We start from the raw sequence: 22,000 nt of genomic DNA, 5'->3' as shown, positions 1-22,000 counted from the left end.
GAAAAAAAAAATGAGATTTGGGAGGGACCAGGGGTAGAATAATATAGTTTGTATTTCTGTCCCCACCCAAACCTCATGTCAAATTGTAATTCCCAGTGTTGGAGGAGGTGCCTGGTGGGATGTAATTGGATAATGGAGGCAGACTTCCCTCTTGTTGTTCTCATGGTAGTGAGATCTGAGAGATCTCATGAGATATGGTTGTTTAAATGTGTGTAGCACCTCCCCATTTGCTCTCTTCCTCCTTCTTTAGCCATGTAGGACATGTCTGCTTCCTCTTTGCTTTCTGTCATGATTGTAAGTTTCCTGAGGTCTCCTCAGTCATGCTTTCTGTACATCCTGCAGAACTGTGAGCCAAATGAACTTCTTTTCTTTATAAATTACCCAGACTCAGGTAGTTCTTTATAGCAATGTGAGAATGGACTAATACACTGAATGTTCATGAACAGATGAATGGATAAAGAAAATGTGGGACGTATATACAATGGAATACTGTTCAGCCATAAAAAAAGAATGAGATCCTGTTATTTTTGACAACATGGATGGAACTGTAGGTCATTATGTCAGGTGAAGCAAACCAGGCACAGAAAAGCAAATTTCTAACTTATTTGTGAGAGCTAGAAATGAAAACAATTGAACTCATGGAGATAGAGGGTAGAAAAATGGTTACCAGAGACTGGGAAGAGTAGTGGGAAGTTTCGGGAGAAATGGGGATGGTTAATGGGTACAAAAAATAGTTAGAAAGAATAAGACCTACTATTTGATAGCATAACTGGGTGACCATAGTCAATAATAATTTAATTGTATCCTCAAAAACAACTAAAATGGTAAAAATGGATTGTTTGAAACACAAAGGATAAATGCTTGAGGTGATGGATATCCCATCTACCATGATGTGATTATTGTACATTGTATGCCTGTATCAAAACATCTCATATATCCTGTAAATAAATCAAGAGGATACAGGGAATTATGGCAGACATACCTCTTAACATGCATCCTTTGATGTATGATCCCTTTGCTCTATATATGTTTTGCATTCAATATGTTTGTAATATGACAAATAAATATGAGCCAACTTTTTGCCTCCCTGTAGAAAAAGATCCAGAAAGCTTGTTGGTTGGGGTTCAAGGGAAGTATAAACAAGAAAATAAGTATAATTTAATTTTTGGAGTAGGAAAGGGCAAAAAGGGACCTCAACTAAAGTGAGAGATAATTTAGACCTATTTTGTGGTGGTAGGCCAAAGGAATCTAGGCTGAGAAAGACCTGGATATGGGCATTGGGAGTGCTCATCCAGACTGAGGAAAGAAACCAGTAAATGCCATCTTGCAAGCTAAAGGACTTCATGTATGGTATGTGTGGTTTCCTAATCTGAAAGAGCTTGTAACTTTTTAAAGTCCTCACTATTTATGTCAGAGGAGCTTTTTAAATCACTAAAGAAAATTGGATAAGTGTGTTACTGTTCTGATAACTTGTTGTAATTGAGGCAGGTGACCTACTACAAGGAGTAATATAGGAGATAAAAAGGTCAAGGTCTCTGGGTGGTGGCAGCCATGATGGAAAAGTAGTATCCATTCTATTACCCTGATCCATCTTGATACAACTGTGGGTAATCCCATACAGATCTAGTTTGGGGTAGCTTTAGTTAATCCATTCTCCTAGTAAAGTTTCCGTGTGATTAATTGGTCTGATGAAATGGCTTCCATCCTAATATTTTATTATGGCTCCAAATCCTGTACCCAAGAAGGTTTTCCTAAAAGAAACTAAAAATTTTTAAACAATGAAATTCATATAATGTTTTCATAACATAAAGTCTCTCTTCCCCTGTTCTCACCTTCCTCAGGCAAGAAGACTAAATGTCTGTGGTGAAACTTTTGCTCTGGTGGAACTGCTTTTCTTGAAGTAGTGAGTGACTTGACATTGGAAAAGTTTTGTTACTATTAGTAGTGATTATCTCTTATGGCCTGGCTGAGTGAAAGGCTTTTTGTGACACTGACCTCTATTTACATTCTCCTACTACTAAAAAAACCTTCCATTTCTAAATCCTGAGAAAAATCATTTTTTCTTTCAAAAAGCATTTATTGAGCCCTTGCTATGTGTCAGGCACTGTGGATTCAATAGGAAATAAGACAGAATTCTTAACCTCGAGAATCCATATGCTGGAGGGTGACTCTGATAAGAAAATAAGCAATGCAATTATAACACACTGTGTTAAGAGCTTTGATGGGAAAAGTATAAACAGCTATTGGTGCCTGTAGAAGAAGCACATAACCCAAAGCTGAAGGGTAAGGAGAAGTGACGTAAATATAGTAAAATGTATAGTCAGTTTGTTGTTATAAGGCCTTTGGAGTACTGGAGTTCAGTTGCAGCTACAACATTTACTAGTTGTGTTTCCTTATACAAGTTTCATAATCTTTTAAAGGTTCAGTTTTCTTGTATTTAAAATAGGGGCAATAATAGCACTCACCTCATTGGCTAGCTGTGAAAATAAATGAGTTAATACATAGAAATTGCTTAGCACAGTGCTTTTGTAAATAATAAAAAATGGAAGCTCATTATTACTATGCTGAGAGCTGAAGGGTTATTAAGATTTAAGAAGTGAATGGGAGTGATCAGTGTCAGGAGAAGCATATTCCAGGCAAAGAGAAGAGCATATTACATGCTTGGAGGCAGAACAGATTACGGGGAGTTTGAGTAACGAAAAGAAATTCAATATGCTGTAATATTGAGTGTGAAGGGACTGGGTAATAATAGATGAGGCAGGAGAGGTAGACAGGGGACATATAGAGATGTTTAGCTTTTATTCCAAGAATATGCAGAGTCATCAAATGGTTTCTTGCAGGGTATTGACACAGTTGGACTTGCAATTTAGATCATGCTAGTTATAATTGGGAAAAATGGATTGAGGAAGAGATTGGAAATTGGGCGACTAAGATGACCTTATTATAGAAATTTCTATTTAAAAAATGGCTAAGTAAAGATGGTACTGTCCTCCTATTCTCTCAGAAATCAACCCAAGGTAAGAAGAACAAAAAACAGAAATGTAAACTTCATCTTTTTAAAAAAACTAGATGAAACCTATAAACCTTAGCCACAATATATGAAGGGGCATTACCAAGAGCAGTTAGGTGCTGCTCGCATCTGTATACCTCAAGCAAAACTGGGGAAATACCCAACAATTTTATGTGGAATTATGGGAAGATGGTAGTGGAAGCCTCCCTAACCCACTCAAGTCAATACTAGTAAGAAGCAGGATTGGTAGGAATGAGGGAAAAATCACACTAATAGGCCATATCTGAGTTTTACATTTTATTTTATTAGCAGTACAGGGTGGAGGAAAGAGACTCTGCATTGGGTACAACCCTATGGCAACTGATCTTTGATGACTTTGGAGAAGTAAAAAGAAAAAAGAAACTTTTATGCATAACCTTGTGTCATAAGAAACATCACTGTCAACTGGGAAGAATTTCTGCTAATCCAGAAATTTTTGGCTTAGCAGAAAGGAGGGTCTTAGCTCCTTCCTCTTATAAACCTCCTGCCAATAGTGATCATAAGAAAAACTCATCACATTCAAACTTGAGTAGCAATCGAAGAGGAATTAACACAGGATTTATATAAGTATTAAAAAAAAAAAAAAAAAAAAAGAAGGAAAGGAACGGTAGACACCAAAACAAGCAGAGAAAGAAAAACGCTCATCAGAATAAAAGTTGTCATAGATCACATAAAAATTTTGGGCCAGGCGTGGTGGCTCACGCCTGTAATCCCAGTGCTTTGGGAGGCCAAGGTGGGCAGATCACAAGGTCAGGAGATCGAGACCATCCTGGATAACACGGTGAAAACCCATCTCTACTAAAAATACAAAAAATTAGCCGGGCCTGGTGGCAGGCACCTGTAGACCTAGCTACTCAGGAGGCTGAGGCAGGAGAATGGCGTGAACCCGGGAGGCAGAGCTTGCAGTGAGCTGAGACTGCGCCACTGCACTCCAGCCTGGGCGACAGAGAGAGACTCCGTCTCAAAAAAAAAAAAAAAATTGGCCAGGTATGAATTAAAATATAAAACAAAACAACAAACATTAATTATGCACTCCTTCTGTAAATATGGACTCAGAACAAAGAACTCCGAGGGCTCACAGAAGACATACTAAGACCACAGAGGGACTTGACAAATGAGCTCAGGGAAGAAATGGAGAATTAAAAAACTGTTTTAGAAATAAAGGTCTTATTGGAAGAAGCCCGAAGAAAACTAGATATAACTTAAAACACTTTGGAGATGCGGAAGATGGAATAAAGAAAAGCAAGAAAAATGAAGCAGAATCCACAAAATATTTAGAAGTATTAGGGAAAAAAATAATTGATAGGAAAGTTAAGGAGGTCCAATATATAACAATGAGTATAGATTCAAAGGACTAGATGCAATATTTAGATATATAATTAAAAAATATTTTCTAGAAACAAAAAATGTCTTGAATATATGTATGGAAATGGTATTCTGTAGCCCAGGAAAACTTGACGTGGAATTGTTAACATTTATGTTATGTTCAAACAAAATTACTGTTTCTCAAAGATTAAGACTCTTTTATGCAACTAGGCAAAACAGCCTAATTTCATGTAAGAAAGTAATTCAGACTGGCTCAGACTTCTCCACAGCAGTAATCAATGCTAGGAAACAATGGAATAATGCTTAAAATTCCTTAAGGAGAGAAAGTGTGGACTCCAGAAATGCATTTCCAGATGAGTTATCTTTTTAGCGAAAAGATAGCAGACATCTTTGAATATGCAAAAACCCAGAGAATATAATTCCATGAATTTTTATAGCAGATGGAAAACCTCAACAACCACAGATAAATGAAGAAATTATGGCAAAAAGAGTGGCAGTGATGTACCGGTATGATTAAATGTGGAATTAAGGTGAAAATAAACATGGAGGTTACAGTTAGAAAGGAATCTGTTTTATAAACTCTGAGAAAGTGGAAATAATAGAACAAACAAAAGATGGAAAGGGGAAGAGAAAGTAGGAGGTAGTGTAAGCACGTTTTATAATTAGAAGCTAAAATTATTAAAATATAGATGAAGTAATTGAAAGTAAATATATTTAAAACTTTAAAGACAAGTACTAAGGTAAATCTTATAATTCACTAACATTAGGTTCTGGAGTAAGAAGAAAGTGAAAATGAAATGGAAATAGGCTAATTTATTTAATCATTGTTGATACTGTGGAGTCAATAGATCCCATCCAATAAAATAGATAATTAAATATGTTATACACTTAGAGTTAGCCCACAGATATATGTGCAAATGTGAGAAATAAGGTATATGAAAAAATGTTTATGGCAACATCATTTGTAGAAGCCAAGGACTGTGAATCAGGGAAATGCCCATTAATTGGAACCAGTGAAATAAATGGTGGTATATCCATTCAGTAATGCTCAGGGGAGGGAGGGATACATTTTATTGTATACCTTTTGGTAATTTAACAATTTTTGTGCCATGTATGTATACGCTTTACTTTTTTTTTTTTTGAGATGGAGTTTTGCTCCTGTTGCCCAGGCTGGAGTGCAGTGGTGTGATCTCGGCTCACTGCAACCTCTGCCTCCCAGGTTCAAGTGATTCTCCTGCCTCAGCCTCCTTAGTAGCTGGGACTACAGGCATGTGCCACCAGTCTTCGCTAATTTTGTATTTTTAGTAGAGACAGGGTTTCTCCATGTTGGTCAGGCTGGTCTTGAACTCCTGACCTCAGGTGATCTGCCCGCCTTGACCTCCCAAAGTGCTGGGATTACAGGTCTGAGCCACTGTGCCCGGCCTGCTTTATTGTTAAAAATAACTTTTTTTAGTTTTAAAAGTAAATTTGTAAAAAGAGGCTCTTTAAATCATTTGTGTTAGAAATGATGATAGCCCGTGTTAGACAAATGGCAGTGGCATGGATTGGAAGTATTATCAGTCAGATTTGGTGTTAGAATGATGAGCAGTGAGGAAGAGAAAGGAGTCAAAGACAACATCTATGTTTCTTCTAGTTTGGGTAACTGGATAGATAGATGGAGGTGGCATTCCACAAGATGGACTCTACTGTTTCCCATGGATCTGTCCTCAGGATTCATTCTTCATCTCCCTCTATAGAATTCTGTTATCTCATCCCATTCAATGACTTTTGATTTTACATATTTGTCAACAGTTTCCGTATCTTTCATAAACTCTAGACTACCTGGTTGTCAGATGCCCCCTGGATGTAACTTATAGCACTTATCCTTAACTAATCACAAGACCCAACCTCATAAACTTTAGATCTAAAATGAACCTTAGAAATGCCTCATGGTCCAGCCCTTTTATTTTACCAATGAAAAGCTTAAGACACAGAGGCATTATGTGACTTTTGGATTTTTCTTATAAATTTAAATAAGTTGGAGTATGAAGTTACATATTTTTGATCTCCCTACTCCTTATTTAAATAGTAAACTAAAGCATTTCTAAGCAGTGAATACTAGAACAATTTTGTCCTTTAACCACATGTGACAAGTAGGCAACATATGGGAATTAATGACAAATTGTCATCATCTCTGTGATCTCTGCCACACTGGCTTCAAAATCTCTCTAGCTGCCTAGACTCAAAACCTCAGAGACTTCTTCATTCTCTTATTCTAAGGATCTTCTCTTATCCAACACTCCACATCAACCCACTGTTGAGTGACTTTGGTTCTTTTTCTGAAACATCTTATATCCGTGTCTTTTTCTCTATCACCATTATTACAGCTGTGGTTTACATTTTCATCTCTGGATGATACCAGTGGCCTTCAAACTGGTCTTGATTTTAGGCTTTCTCTTTTTCAGTTTGCCTTTGAAACTGCAGTAGTTTTTCCTTATCCATACTTTTGCTTTCTGAAGTTTCAGTTACCCACAATTGCAGTCCAAAAATATCAAATGGAAAATTCCAGAAATAAACAATTTATATTTTAAGTTGCATGAAGCTCTGAGTAGCAGAACGAAATTTCATGTCATCCCGCTCTGTCTTACCCGGGATGTGAATCATTCCTTTGTCCAGCGTATCCTCACTGTACACTCTGCCTGCCCATTAGTTTCTTAGTAGTTGTCTCAGTTATCAGATTGAGAAAATACAGTGTACATTGGGTTCAACACTACCCAGAGTTTCAGGCATCTACTGCTGGTCTTGGAATGTATCGCTGGTGGATAAGAAGGGACTAATACACAGCAAAATGTTTCTTTCTAAAACCATGGATCTTACTGTGACCTCTTATAAAATGTTCAATAACTTTTCAAAGCAGATAGATCAAAGTCCAGATTTCTTGATGGCATTCAAGGCCCTCCATGATTTCTAAATAGCCCTTGTTTCTGATTTGATTTCTGAATACACTTGCCACTGCAGCCATACCTGACTCGTCATCTTTTCCAAAATTCAAGCTGTGCTTTTCTACTAATGTGCAGTAGTTTACCTTTTTCCATCTATGTGAAGTAACTTTTCTTTTATTTTTTTGTTGATGATTTAAGTATCCTTAAAGAGCTCATTCATCTGCCATCTACTTTGGGAAGCATTTCTAGAGCAAACTTTCTTTCCCTGTACTCCCATGTCTCTGAATTTGTACCACCAATGGAATTATGTTCTCACAGTTTGCTTTCCTTTCTACTTAGTGGTATTGTGTCCATGTACCTTCCTTTATGAAGAGATAATGTATTTTTCGTTTTGGTATACTACACTAACCTTCCCTTTCCCAGTTTTTGCACATTCTCAGTGCTCAGAAAATTTTCTGGATTGAATTGAGAACTCTTTGTGACTCCTCTGCAGAACTTCAGTAATCTGAAATTGGATTAAAATCTGAGGTTAATCTGAAATTGGATTAAAATCTGAGGTAAAATCTGAGGTTAGACACCAGAGGGATTATCCACAAACATTTAAGTAATAGTGGAACAAAAGTACCCTTGAAATGTGTTATAATTCTAAATGTCATTCTGAACCTGTGACCCTTTTTCCCCCAATTTTCATATCCTATTTATTTTGCAATTTGTTACAATTGGGGCATATTTTAAAAAGTGAAACATTATACTTAATATGACTGATTTCCCAAAGGGACTAGATTATGAATGCAAAGAATTTGTTACCTGAGATAATAATGCAAGTTTTGAAACTTTTTTTTGGAAAACATATTAGAGTAGAAAAGTTGTTTTGATTTTTAAAAAATATATGCCAGCCAATTGAGGACATCACCTTTGTGTGCTTTACATTTTCTCCCACTAGAGGGCAGCAAAGATTCATAATTGAATCAGGCAATAGCTAAAAATGCTTGGGGATTACTTTTGATATACAGTTTCCAATGCTAAATTGCACAAAATGCCTTTTCCATTAATTTAAAAAACATGTTTTATTGACTTTCTGGCCAAGTGGAAACTAATCCCTAGTAAAGGCTTTTAAGTTTAGTAAAGCAAATTGTGCTATATGGCAGAACAATTTTCTTAACTTAGTTTTTGTCTTCATTTCTTATTTCATTTATTCATGCAGCAAACACGTGTTAATCTCTATTGTGCTAGGCACTGTGCTGTTCTTGAGGGTACAAAACTGAATAAGACGTAGTCCCTGCTTCAGAGAACACTGTTTCATGAAAAAAAAATTGTTTTAGTGTTTCTATACTAAATACAATGGAGTATGCAAATATGTTATAAGACATAGTAATACATAGCATGTGTTGAATGCTTGTAATATGTTAGGCACTGTTCTAAGTGTTTTGCTTCCACTATATCACTTACTATTCACATTCTAAGAAGTAAGAATTAGTATTCCCATTTTATAGGTGGGAAACAGAGGCACAGAAAAGGTTAAGTAATCTGCCACACATCACACGACATATAAATGATGGAGTCAGCATTTGAACTAAGGTGGTTTTAATACACCTGCATACTTCATCACTGTACTGCACTGTTTCCCACATAAGCTTTGTTCTCCAAAAGAAAACCAAATTGACTGGGTGTGGTGGCTCACACCTTTAATTCCGGCACTTTGGGAGGCTGAGGTGTGAGGATTGCCTGAGCCCAGGACTTGGAGGCCAGCCTGAGCAACATGGCGAGACCCTGACTCTCTGAAAGAAAAAAAAAAAAAAAATTAGGTGAATGTGGTGGCACATGTCTGTGGTCCTAGCTGCTCGGGAGGCTGAGGTGGGAGGATTGCTTGAACCTGGGAGATTGAGTCTGCAGTAAGCTGTGTTTGCACCACTGCACTCCAGCCTGGGTGGCAGAGCAAGACCTTTCCTCAAAAAAACCAATCACGTATGGAGAAATGAGACTTCTTGGAAAAATAAACAGCATCATATGAAGTAAGTGCTTTCTCTTGAGGTTTGTAATGGAGTCTCAATAAAGGTACTCTCCTTTTCCACCTGGATTATTGAACAGTTTGAGGAATAAAACAAAAGAGTTGGGTGATGGGGTCAAAATATCACACTCTGATAGAGGTCAAACTGGAGGATTTGTTAGCCAAATGATATCAAGTCCCCAAGTTAGCAGGCGCTCTCTACCTCTCCACCCCAGGAAGGCTAGGTGTGGGGTGAGCCTCACCCCCGACCTGTGCTTGCTGGGGTAGATTCCCTGGAGGAGTAGTGACGTGTGTGCTCTCCATAGGCAGTTTGCTCCCCAGAGGGAAAATGGGAGGTTCTGAGCCAAGCATGCCCAATTTACCAATAAGATAAACCACTTCGTCTCCTGTGAGCAGAGATGCCGTAATTATAGTTACCGAGCTCCTCCAGGGAAGGAAACATCCGAAGTAGTGGAGATGATGCATTCCTCCCTAATATTTCCCAACTTCTGACAGCGATTTCCTTTTTTTGAGAACGGTATTATGGTGGACAAAATAGGGGCTCCCAGAGATGTCTGCATTCTGGTCCTGGAGCTTGTAAATGTCCTGTTACATGGCAAAAGGAAATTAAGGTTGTAGATGAAATTAAGTTCACTAACCATCTGACTTTAAAATAGGAGATTATCCTTGATTATCTAGGTGGATCCAGTGTAATAAATCTTAAAAGTAGAAGAGAAATGTGAAAGAATAATAGAGGTGGCAGCACAAAGTAGCACAACTTCACAACGCAGAGGCACATATGATGATGGCATTAGTAATCTGCAAGAAGATTCAAAGGAGTTGAAAGAGTCTCAGACAGGATGAAGTAGTGTAGTTCAGTTGATTTTCTCCATTTGAAGATTCCTTGGTATTTCTGGACTGTATTATCATTAATATAGCTTACATTTCATTTTAAGAATTTACAGCCATATATATGGTATATGGCTGGATATGTGTGTATATATACACATGTATATATGTATATATGTGTGTGCATGTATATATATGTAGTTATATACGTGTGTGTATATATGTGTGTATGTGTGTGTGTGTGTGTGTATATATATTCTACTTGAAGTTAGAGCCATGTTTCCCACTTCCACGTGTATGTCCAAAAGCCTGGGCCATAAGGGGTAGACCAGTTAATAAAGCCTTGAGGGTGAGTATTCCCACCAGTAGGTACTCTCCCATCAAGAAGAGTGCTTGAAAGCCAAGTCACCGTAACCATGATAGAGTTTATTCAATACATTCATTGTTTTCGTAGAGTTTCTACTAAGTACTAAACACTGTGCTAGGTAGTTGCTGGAGTTAAATATAAATAAATAAATAAAACAGTTTTCATCCTTAAGGAGTTGTAAGTATACTTGAAAGACATGCAAGTGGATAGTTAGAACACGATATAAGATAAGTAAAAAATAAAGAAGTTTATAAGACACAATCTTCCATGGGCCCTGAGTATCCCTGTATACTCCTGGGTATACCAAGAATGAAAGCTTCTGATTTATCTCTACCTAAGCCATTCGCAGCGTTGGGTTTACAGCATGCAACCTTGAGGGTTAAGGTAATTTCTTCCCCCAAAGAATAGGCTTGCTTACTGTAAAAGTGCTGAATCTCCAACTTTAGTGTTTCTCTCCTGTAAGGCAACCTACTGCATGTGTAGGCCACGGTCCCTAACTCAATGTTGTTTTTTTCTGTGAGACTTGGAGGATGCGAGGAACTGGCATGAACATGAAGCTTTGGCTACTACTTTTGCTATAAGTAATGAAATCCTTTGTCCCTATCTAGGAATCTCATGTCTTCTGCCAAGATCCATGAACAGTAATAGGTTAATTTGTTAGCTTGTAAGTAGGGTAGAATCCTAGACCCTTCACAATCCCTGACTGTACTCTACCTTGGGAAAGTAAACTGATATTTCAGCTGAGACTTGAAGAATGAATGTGGATTTTTAGGCTGACAATAGGGTTACCCCTACCATGTCAGATAACAGAGTCAGGCAAGGCCACCATGTGAATATTTTAGCTCTCTTGTTATTTCTGACCCTTGTATGTCTACTTGGTTCATTGTTCAGTTCTTGGAAATATTGTGTATATTCTCTTTGTGCCAGATTTTTTATAGTTCATAGTTATTAGTGTGAAGGAGAGGGTATTAACAAAGACTATACGGTCTCAGATATGAGCATGAACCATCCAAAGTGTGTATGTATCAGATTCAGCTTCTTATTGTCATTTTTCAAATACCAATTTTGTTTGAGTTTTTACTTTGATACTTTTCTTTAGCTCATTTTTCAATGTGAAATTAGTTTTCCTGAACTTTTGGAATAGGGTGGGTTTTAGGAAACTTTTTCATAATATTACAGAACTCCTTCCTTTATCTGGTGTTAAAAATATAGAGACTTGTCCAGGCTCGGTGGCTCACACCTGTAATCCCAGCGCTTTGGGAGGCCGAGGCAGCCGGATCATCTGAGGTCAGGTGTTTGAGACCAGCCTGGCCAACATGGTGAAACCCCATCTCTACTAAAAATACAAAAATTAGCTGGGTGTGGTGGCAGGAGCCTGTAATCCCAGCTACTTGGCAGGCTGAGGCAGGAGAATTGCTTGAACCTGGGAGGTGGAGGTTGCAGTGAACCGAGATTGCGCCATTGTACTCCAGCCTGGGCAACAAGAGTGAAACTCCATCTAAAAAAAAAAAAAAAATAGAGTTGCTCCCTGGGATTTTCTGGCTTTGTTCACCTACCCTACTTTGGCATGGATATTCTCGTTCTTTTTTCCTATTCTGTTCAATTTTGATTGCACTCACAGCAGATTCTCTCTTTGTTCCACCCTTGTCTAGCACTCCTAGTTCTTTTTCAGCATCTCCGTCCTGGAAGACATGAACTGATAAAAGGATTCTGTTGTTATATCTGTCAGAAGGTGCCTAATTACTTCTTCATCTTTCCTACCAAACAAATGCTAATACCATCCAGGTGTTCTGGCTGTCAGTGGTTCACCACTACCCATTTGTATGTTGTGGTTTATAGGAGTACCTTGTTGTTCAATTAGTAAATAAATATTACTCATTTTTTGGTTGTTGTTTTTTTTTTTTTTTTTTTTTTTTTTACTTCGCTATGTAGTTTTTCTTTACATTTTGTGTGGGGACTTGAAAAAATGGAGAAGCTGTATTTCCACTCCTTCACATATCAAAATTTTTATCAACTATAACTATTAATATCATTAGTTCGGCCAGTATATTCCTGCTACATGTTATACCTCATGAGGTAATTTACCAAGATACTGCACCTTTACGAAAATGTCTCTTATAATCTGTTAAGATCCTATTTTCTGATTGAATCTAGGCTATCTTCTGATCTTAATTGGATTTCTCCCTTAGAAGTGCTCATGTTGATTAGCTGAGATGTATAAATACTCTTGGATATTCTATTTCTCATGATAAATTATTCATATATTCAATTCAGGTTAAGCCTTCTTTTGGGCCTACTATTTGTGCCACACAGTATGAGTTGGGTACGAGAATCAGAGAGTTGAATAAACCATAGTCCCTACACTGAGAAAGCTCAAAGGCAAGTGGTTTGCTGGCATTAGGGACCTGTCTTTACCTCTGATGATGTCAGACCCCTGACAGAAAAGGAACCTAGGCTTTTTGACTGTCAAAGCTTTATGAAAATATCTAGTGAACTTTCTGGAAGGTAGAGGGAAGTAAACTGCTGCTGAGCCTCAAATTAATATGGAGGACAATACTTTGCTTTCAGTATTGATATTGAAGATGCCTGGTGGTTACTAAGGATTTGTCATCCTAAAATGTGGTTGGGTACGGGCATTTACTGACATAAATTTTTCCTAAGAAGTGTTTTCAACCAGAGTAAGTTTAACAGTCTGGTTTAAGGGTCTCCGAAGCCCACACGTGTAAATGGCCAGCAGCTTCTTCAGGGAGTTCTCCGTGGTAGTGTGTTTGAGTCAGAGCTCATTCCACTGACATGGAGCTGATGCAGTGTAATCCCTGGGAAGTGTCCAAAAAAGTACAGTGCTAATGACTGAAGGTGAAATACTTGATGTGCTAACATTTTGCTGAGGATTTTTGCATCTATGTTAATGAGGGATATTGATATGAAGTTTTCTCTTTTCATTGTGTCTCTGCCAGATTTTTCTATCAAGCTGATGCTGCCTTCATAGAATTAGTCAGGGAGGAGCTCCTACTCCTCGATTTTTTTTTGAATAGTTTCAGCAGAATTAGTATCAGTTATTCTTTGTATGTCAGTAGAATGCATCTGGTCTAGGGCTTTTTATGGTTGGTAGGTTCCTTATTATTGATGCAATTTTAGAAGTTGTTATTGCTCTATTCACAGTTTCAGTCTCTTCTGATTCAATCTTAGGAGTTCATGTGCTTCCAGGAATTTATCCATTTCCTCTAAATTTTCTAACTTGTGTGCATAGGGTTGTTCATAGGAGTCTCTGAGAATCTTTTGTATTTCTGTGGGATCAGTTGTAATACTGTCTTTGCCGTTTCTGATTGCGTTTATTTGGATCTTCTCTTTTTTTTTTTTTTTGTTAATCTAGCTAGCAGTCTATCAATCATATTTATTTTTTGAAGAACCAACTTTTTGTTCCATTGATCTTCTGTATGGATTTTTGCATGTCAGTTTCATTAAGTTCTTCTCAAATTTAATTGTTTCTTCTTTTCTTCTGCTCGCTTTGGGGTTGGTTTTTCCTGTTTTACTTTTCTTTCTTTTTTTTTTTTCTGTAGTGCCTTAGGCACAAAGTTAGGTTGTTAATATGAGATCTTTCTAACTTCTTGATGAAGGTGTTTAGGGCTGTAAAACTTTCCTCTTAACATTGTTTTAGCTGCATCCCAGAGATTTTGGTAAGTTGTGTGTCTATTATCATTAATTTCAAGGAATTTAAAAATGTCTGCCTTAATTTCAGTGTTCCCTCAGCAGTTATTTAGAAGTTAAGTTGTTTAATTTCCGTGTATTTGTGTAGTTTTGAGAGATCTTCTTGATATTGATTTCCGTTTTGTTTTTTTGTTTTTTTTTTCACCATGGTCCACAGAGTGTTCCTGGTATGATTTTATTTTTTTTGAATTTATTGAGATTTTCTTTATGACTGAGCATGTGTCAATCTTAGAATATGTTCCATGTGCAGATGAGAAAAATGTATATTCTGTGGTTGTTGGGTGGAGTATTCTGTACCTGTCTATTAGGTCCAATTGATCAAGTGTCAAGTTTAAGTCCAGAGTTTGTTAATTTTCTGTCTCAGTGATTCATCTAACATTGTCAGTGGGGTGTGGCAGTCTCCCATGATTGTTGTATAGTTGTCTAAGTCTTCTGTATGCCAAGAAGAACTTGTTTTACAAATCTTGGTGCTCCAATGTTGAGTGGGTATATATTTAGGAGAGTTAAGTCATCTTGTTAGATTGTACCCTCTATCATTATGTAATGCCCTTCATTGTCCTTCTTAACTTTTTTACTTATTTATTATTAAAATTTTTAAAAATTTACTTTATTTCAGTAGGGTTTTGGGGGAACAGGTGGCATTTGATTACATAAATATGTTGTTTAGTGGTGATTTCTGAGATTTTGGTACACCCATCACCTGAGCAGTGTACATTGTACCCAATGTGTAGTATTTTATCCCTTGCCATCCCCCACCCTTTCCCCCAAGTCCTCAAAGTCCAGGGTATCATTCTTACACATTTGCGTCCTCATAGCTTAGCTCCCACAGATGAGTAAGAACATATGATATTTGGTTTTCCATTCCTGAGTTACTTCACTTAAAATAATCGTCTCCAATTCCATCCAGGTTGCTATGTATGTCATTATTTCATTCCTTTTTATGGGCCAGTAGTACTCCATGGTGTGTGTGTGTGTGTGTGTGTGTGTGTGTGTGTGTGTATAACATTTTCTTTATCTACTCATTGATTGATTGATGGGCATTTGGGCTAGTTCTATATTTTTGCAATTGCAGATTGTGCTGCTATAAACATGCATGTGCAAGTACCTTTTTCATATAATGACTTCTTTTCTTCTGGGTAGATACCTACTAGTGGGATTGCTGGATCAAATGGTAGATCTACTTTTACTTTTGTAAGGAATCTCCACACTGTTTTCCATATTGTCCTTCTTAATTTTTATTGCTTTAAAGTCTGTTTTATATGATATAAGAATAGCAACTCCTGCTCTTTTTTACTTTCCATTTGCATGTTAGATCTTACTCTACCCTTTTACTTTGAGCCTGTGGGTGTCATTACATGTGAGATAGGTCTCTTGAAAACAACAGATAGTTGAGTGCTGTCTTTTTATTCAGTTTGCCACTTTTGTCCTTTAAGTGGGGCTTCTGGCCCATTTACATTCAAGGTTAGCATTGATATGTATGGTTTTGATCCTGTCATCATATTGTTAGCTGGTTGTTATGTAGACTTGATTAAGTAGTTGCTTTATAGTACCTGTGGGCTAGGTGCATAAGTGTGCTTTTGTGGTCGCGGGTGTTGGATTCCATGTTTAGTACTCCCTTAAGGACTTCTTGTAAGGCTTATCTTGTTGAAACATGTTCCCTCAACATTTGCTTGTCCTGACAGAATTTTATTTCTCCTTCACTTATGAAGCTTAGTTTGGTGGGATATGAAATTCTTGGTTGGAATTTGTTTTCTTTAAGAGTGCTGAAAATAGGCCCCCATCTCTTCTGGCTTGTAAGTTCCTGCTGAGAGGTCTGCTGCTAGTCTGACCGGGTTCCCCTTGTAGGTGTCCTGACCTTTCTCTTTAGCTATCTTTAAGACTTTTTCTTTTTCTTCCTCCCCCTCCAACTTGGACTTTTTCTTTTGCGTTGACCTTGCTGAATTTGATGACGCTGTTCTTTGGGGATGGTGACTTGTATAGTGTCTGGTCAGGGTTTTCTGTATTTCATGTATTTGCACGTCAACCTGTCTAGCAAGATTAGGGAAATTTCCATGGATTGAATCGTCAAATATGTTTTCCAAGTTACTTATTCTCTCTCCTTCTCTCTTAGGAATATCAGTGAGTCATAGATTTGGTCTCTTTACATAATCCCTTGTTTCTCAGAGATTTTGTTCATTTTTTTAAAGTTCTTTATTTTTGTCTGACTGAGTTTATTTGAAGAACTGAGGCAGGAAAATAGGGTCCAAAGGCAGGGAACATAAAGCCGATTCACAATTCAGCTATAACAGGAAATATCCTCTCCAAAGGGCATACTCCGTAAATGACTTTGTAACTGTAACTTTACTTCATCCTTTTCATTTACATAGGGCATACCCCAAGTAGAGAGTATTGAAACTCACAAAAATTCTGTAACAGGGCCTTTGAGCCCCTTTACTCAGGCCCACTCCCACACTATGGAGTGTACTTTCTCCTTTTCAATAAAACCCTTCATTCCTTCCTTGCTTTGTGTATTTTGTCTGATTCTTTGTTCAAGATGCCAAGAACCTGGACACCATCCACCATGAACAGAACTGGTCTTCAAGCTCTGAGATCTTTTCCTCAACTTGCTCTATTCTGCTGTTAACACTTCAGATTGTATTATTATATTATTTTAAGGAAGTTTTCAGCTCAAGAAGTTCAGTTTGGGGTTTTCTTAAAATGGCTATTTCATCTTTCAGCTCTTGAACCATTTTATTGGATTGTTTGGCTTCCTTGGATTGAGTTTCAACTTTCACCTGGATGTTGATGAGCTTCCTTGCCATCCAGATTCTGAATTCCATGTCTGTTACTTCAGACATTTCAGATTGGTTAAGAACCATTGCTAGGAAGCTAGTGGGCTCATTTGGAGGTAGGGGGACACTCTGGCTTTTTGAATTGCCAGATTTCTTGCGCTGATTCTATCTCACTGGGATGGTTTTTATTTCTTAACTGTGGTGTACATTTGAGTACACAGTCAGTTGGCTTCATTTATGGAAGTTTTCGGAGGGCTAAAACTTTGTACAGGGTCTTTGTTAAATTCTTGCTCTTAGTTTCACAGGTGGGAGAATTAGTTTTTTGACATTGTCACGATCCAGTAGGTGACGCTTGAGAAAATGGGCACCAGGTTGTTACTCAGCCACGCATCTTCTTTGTGTATCCTCACATTTGCACCTGTGTTCTGTGGTACGAGAGGGAGAGAGGTGACCTCACCAGCTCCACTCTTGAGCCTTGGGGGAGCCACCTCCCATCATTGGCACTGTGCCCACAATTTGGTTGTTGTTGTTATTAGGTCTTTTGGGTGGCGAGGCTCCCTCCAGAAGAGGTCTAGTAGGGAGTTAGGCCACACCCCTATCGGACAAGCCCTGTGGAAGGAGGTATACCTAGGTTCCACACCAGCCTGTGAACCTGTGCAACTCAGCCCTTTCTGCTTTCTGAGAATGTGGGCTCCTCCCCAGCTCAAGGGCTGGGCACAGATCCTGTCTTAGCAGTCTGGAGCTACTGGCCACAACCCTGGAACACCAGGACCTGCTTGTGGCTTCCTCCTCCAGGCCCTCAGGGCTGGGTTCTGGGTGCACCGAGGGATATGAAGGGCTTACAAACTGCCAGAATGCACTCAGGTGAAGCAAGGGACCCAGGTTGGGCAGCAGAGCCTGCACGCTTCTGCAGGGCAGCCAGGGAGGAGCCCTGGAAGGTTTGGCTGGCAGGCAAGACTGCAGGACAGATGTGCCCCAGTCCCATGTGGAAGCAAGCCCTGCTTTCTTCCCGGTGATTAGCTGGGAGATTCGAGAGGGAGATGGGCAGCCTGAGGTGGGAGTGGGTGCTTATGGCTGTGCTCCACTGGAACTACCCCACACATGCTTGCTGCAGGTCCATTTCTGTCTAATCTCTGGGGAAATGCCCCTGCTAGCTCAAGCATTCGTGAGGGATGTGGGGTCTCCTGCAGCTAGGATCCCAGAGGTCCGTGGTGCAAGTGGGAAGTCCCCCATCCTCTTCACTCACCCTTTCCCTAAGCGCGGTTCGAGGCAGGAAACCAGTCCTAGCATTCAGGCACCCCACATGAGATTCCCAGCTTCCCGAAAGCTTCCTTACCTTCAGCCTCAGTGTTTGTGCCTTTTCACCATCCACATTTGGTGTCTTCTCTCCAAAGATCTGTTCAAATTATGTTGGTTTAGACAAAATCCTTGTCTTTCTCTGTAGGAGCAGCACTTCCTGGCTGTATCTAGTTGTCCATCTTGCCCACTCCTCTTATTTTTATACTTTTAAAACTTTTTTGTTAAAAACTAAGACACAAACACACACATTAGCCTAGGCCCACACAGAGTCAGGATCACCAATATCACTGTCTTCCACATCCATACTTTGTCCCACTGGAAGATTGTCAGGGGCAGTAACACACAGGGAGCTGTTATCTCCTGTGATAACAATGCCTTCTTCTAGAATACCTCCTGAAAGGCCTGTCTGAGGCTGTTTACATTAAATTAAAAAATAAATAAATAGAAGTGTACTCTAAAATAATGATCAAAACATAGTATGATAAATACATAAACAATTACCTTAATAGTTTATCATTAGCAAATACTATGTACTGCACACAATTGTATGTGCTATATTTTATATGACTAGCAGAGCAGTAGGTTTGTTTACACAAACTGGTGAATAATGTGTTCCACTAAGATGTTACAATGGCTACATGTCTCTAGGCGATAGGAATTTTTCAATTCTATTATAGCTTATAGGACCACTATCATATATGAGGTCTGTTATCTGAAACATCATTATGTGGTACATGACTCTGTGTGTGTGTGTGCGTGCCCATGTGTATGTAGGTGTGTGTCATCTTTGTGGTAAGAGTGTTTGTTCTATAGATCAATTAGGTCAGTTATTCCCAGGAGGGATAGGAAAGGAGGTGGGAATAAATTACTACATAGAAATAGTCTGGCCAGGTGCAGTGGCCGATGCCTGTAATCCCAGCCCTCTGGGAGGCCGAGGCGGGAGGATTACTTGAGCCTTGGGTAACATGGCAAAACCCTGTCACTACTAAAAATGCATAAAAATAGCTGGGCATGGTGGCATGCTCCTGTAGTCCAAGCTGCTCATGAGGCTGAGATGGGCTGAGCCCACGAAGTCGAGGCCGCAGCAAGATCGTGCCACTGCACTCCACCCTGGGCAACAGGATTGAGATGCTGTCCACGCTCCCCACAAAAAAGAATTAGTCTAGGAAGATAAGTATCTGGAGCAATCAATGAAAGAACCCACAGCTTATGGTGCTATACTTGAATAAGTGGTCAATTTAGTCTGCTTGATTATAGTTTTGTCCTAAAATATAGCCCTAAGAATTGATTTTAAGTCTATATAATCTTTACTAGTATTTTTCTTTTTATACTCCCTTGAGACAAAAGAACTTTTTTGTTTGTTTTATATTTGAAAACCCTACTTTTTATGTAGATTTAGTCATAGAAGCATATACTAAGTTCATGGTTTTAGAGAAAGTTTACCCTCCTAGATTCTTCCCTTAAGATTTCAGTAAAGTTTAGTTTTTTGTTGTTAAAAATATTTGAACATACAAACACTAAAGACTAAACACAAACTGAATTTGATATTGCAACCAATGAAACTTACAGTGACATTAATCTGAAATATTTAATGATGAGCATGATTGCTATTGAACTTTATGAAATTTAAAGATAAATATTGAAATTTGATGTAATTTATCTGTGGAAGAATAGTATAGATGTAACCCATAAAACATGTTATTGTATTGATTGTAAGGATGTTATCGAGGATAGTTCATTATGTATTATTTTCTGTATGAATACTCATGGAAGATTTTTCTCTATTCTTATAACCTGTAATAGTTCTGCTGGTTATAAACTATTGTTTTGTTTACCTTTTAGAGACTCTGTATTTTATAACCGATCATATTCCTCTTCGCATTGCCTGCCAGGAAGCTCAGAGCCAGACTTCTGGCTAATCTGTAGTTAAGTGTGGAGGATATTATGACATAAAGTATATGTCCTAACTTCACATTTTATCTTACTTTTATGTTGCCACTTTTTCTTACCTATTACATTTTACAACTTATTATATTCATTTTAGTTTTTGGTAAGCCATTAAATTTCAATTAGCAAGAGGTCTGAATAAAGTGAACATAAATAATTACAAATGGAAGGTGTTTACATAGTCAGATTTCAGGACTGGAGCTAACTATAGGCAAACTAAATGAAGCAGGAAGTTTCTCTATCTGAGGATCTCAGGATTCTGAATGTAGGAGGGATTAGAAGGTTAGGCTTTATAATTTCTCACATTGGAGTTTCCTACATTTCAGGTTGTCTGGGTACTGTGACCTCAAACTCCCTTTTTTCCCTATTCTTCATTCTCACTGCTTACCTTGGCTTCACAGGCCTAGAAGTGTTTCTTGTCCCAAAGGAGGTTTCTTGTCCCAAAATATATTTCATAAATTTCCACCAGACACAGATTTATTTGGACAAGCAAATACCCATGGAAGGAGTAAGATTTTAATCTTCCTACCTGTCATCACAAGTAGGTGTGAGTAAGTAACAGCATCATAAAACTGAAAGGGTCTTTAGAAATCCCAGACAACTCTCATTTTATAAGTAAGAAAATTGAGGCTGCATGTGGTAAAGCAATGTGCCAAAGGGCATACAGTTTGTAATTGCTGAAAACCAGGACTAGAATTCCTGAATACAAATCCAGCGTATGTTAGAAAACGGCTTTTTAAAAGAACTGTAAGACATGGGACAGTTCTTTACATCTTTGTGTATATTTAGTCCATGCTTAGTATATATAAAATACTCTACCAAAGGACTGTCACCTTTGGAGCTGGTACGGACCCACGCTGCCCTTGTGGATTCTGTATTCACCTAGGTATTATGGTCATGATAATGATCGAGTAGAGCACAAATAAACAGAATGGGAAAAAGAATATCTGGAACAAGAAGCAATAAAAAGTAGAGGGAAAAGAAGTAAAGGATAAGATTATGAGGAGAGGCAAGGCAGATGGAAAGATAGAGACGAAAGTAGAAGTAAAAGAAATAGGAGAATAAAAATGAGCAGATGAGAAACAGATGAAAAATGGGATTGTGAGGATGAAAAGTAAGAAGGAGATAATAAATAATAAAATATGAAAGATATGAAAAATACTCCTTAGACAGTCAAATGCTCAATCAGCTGTTGTAAATAACAGGTGAAACAACACATTACACAATTAGTGTTTAAAAACATTGAGTATTCATTTTACTTTCTAAGTTACTGAGAGGCACCAATATATTGCCCTAAAATGAAAATTAATACATTGAAAAAAAATTAAATAAACCCTGAAACTTTTTGGGTAAAATTTTAGTAGGAGGAAATTCATTAATATATTAATAGATTTTTTGATTTGCAGGGAATTAGTTAAACTGGGATAAAAAGCAACTGTCACCCTGGGTCTGGGCTATCTTTCTTTAAAGATGCAAATTAAGCATGGACTTTCAAATAGTACTTAGGATAGGAAAGTTACAATTAGCTGCTATAATAATTGTGCTCTTTGGTTCTTTCTTTGTTTCACAGTGGCTTTAATTAAAGGTCTAGTTATGTAGGAAAGTCACATTAATTATTCATCTGCAAACATTTACATAGACTTCCCTGTTCCCCTTCAATAAATTATCAACTTCACATCTCCATAATTTAATCAAAATGACTAAAAATACACCATCTCAGGCTTTTGCCCCTCCCCTCTGGGCTTTGTCTCTACAATGTTACTTGTTCTTGCAGAA

General features: G+C 38.0%; 1 protein-coding gene across 3 annotated transcripts in view; it reads left to right on the top strand.

Annotated features, from left to right (window-relative positions):
* Positions 1-22,000, top strand: part of IGSF11 (immunoglobulin superfamily member 11) — a 207,567-nt gene that overhangs the window by 32,175 nt on the left and 153,392 nt on the right. The window contains exon 2 of one of the 3 annotated variants that reach the window (XM_017955180.3): positions 1,842-1,903. The exons of 1 other annotated variant lie outside the window; for it this stretch is intronic. The gene's annotated coding sequence lies outside the window, so the exon portion shown is untranslated. Of the gene's footprint in view, positions 1-1,836; positions 1,904-22,000 lie in introns of those variants that run through there. One more of the 3 variants, XM_031663032.1, reaches the window with a different exon arrangement.

Source organism: Papio anubis, chromosome 2 (assembly GCF_008728515.1).
Source record: "Papio anubis isolate 15944 chromosome 2, Panubis1.0, whole genome shotgun sequence".
NCBI classification, from domain to species: Eukaryota; Metazoa; Chordata; class Mammalia; order Primates; family Cercopithecidae; genus Papio; species Papio anubis.
Note: the sequence above shows the minus strand (reverse complement) of the source record. Positions and strands in the feature narration are given on the sequence as shown.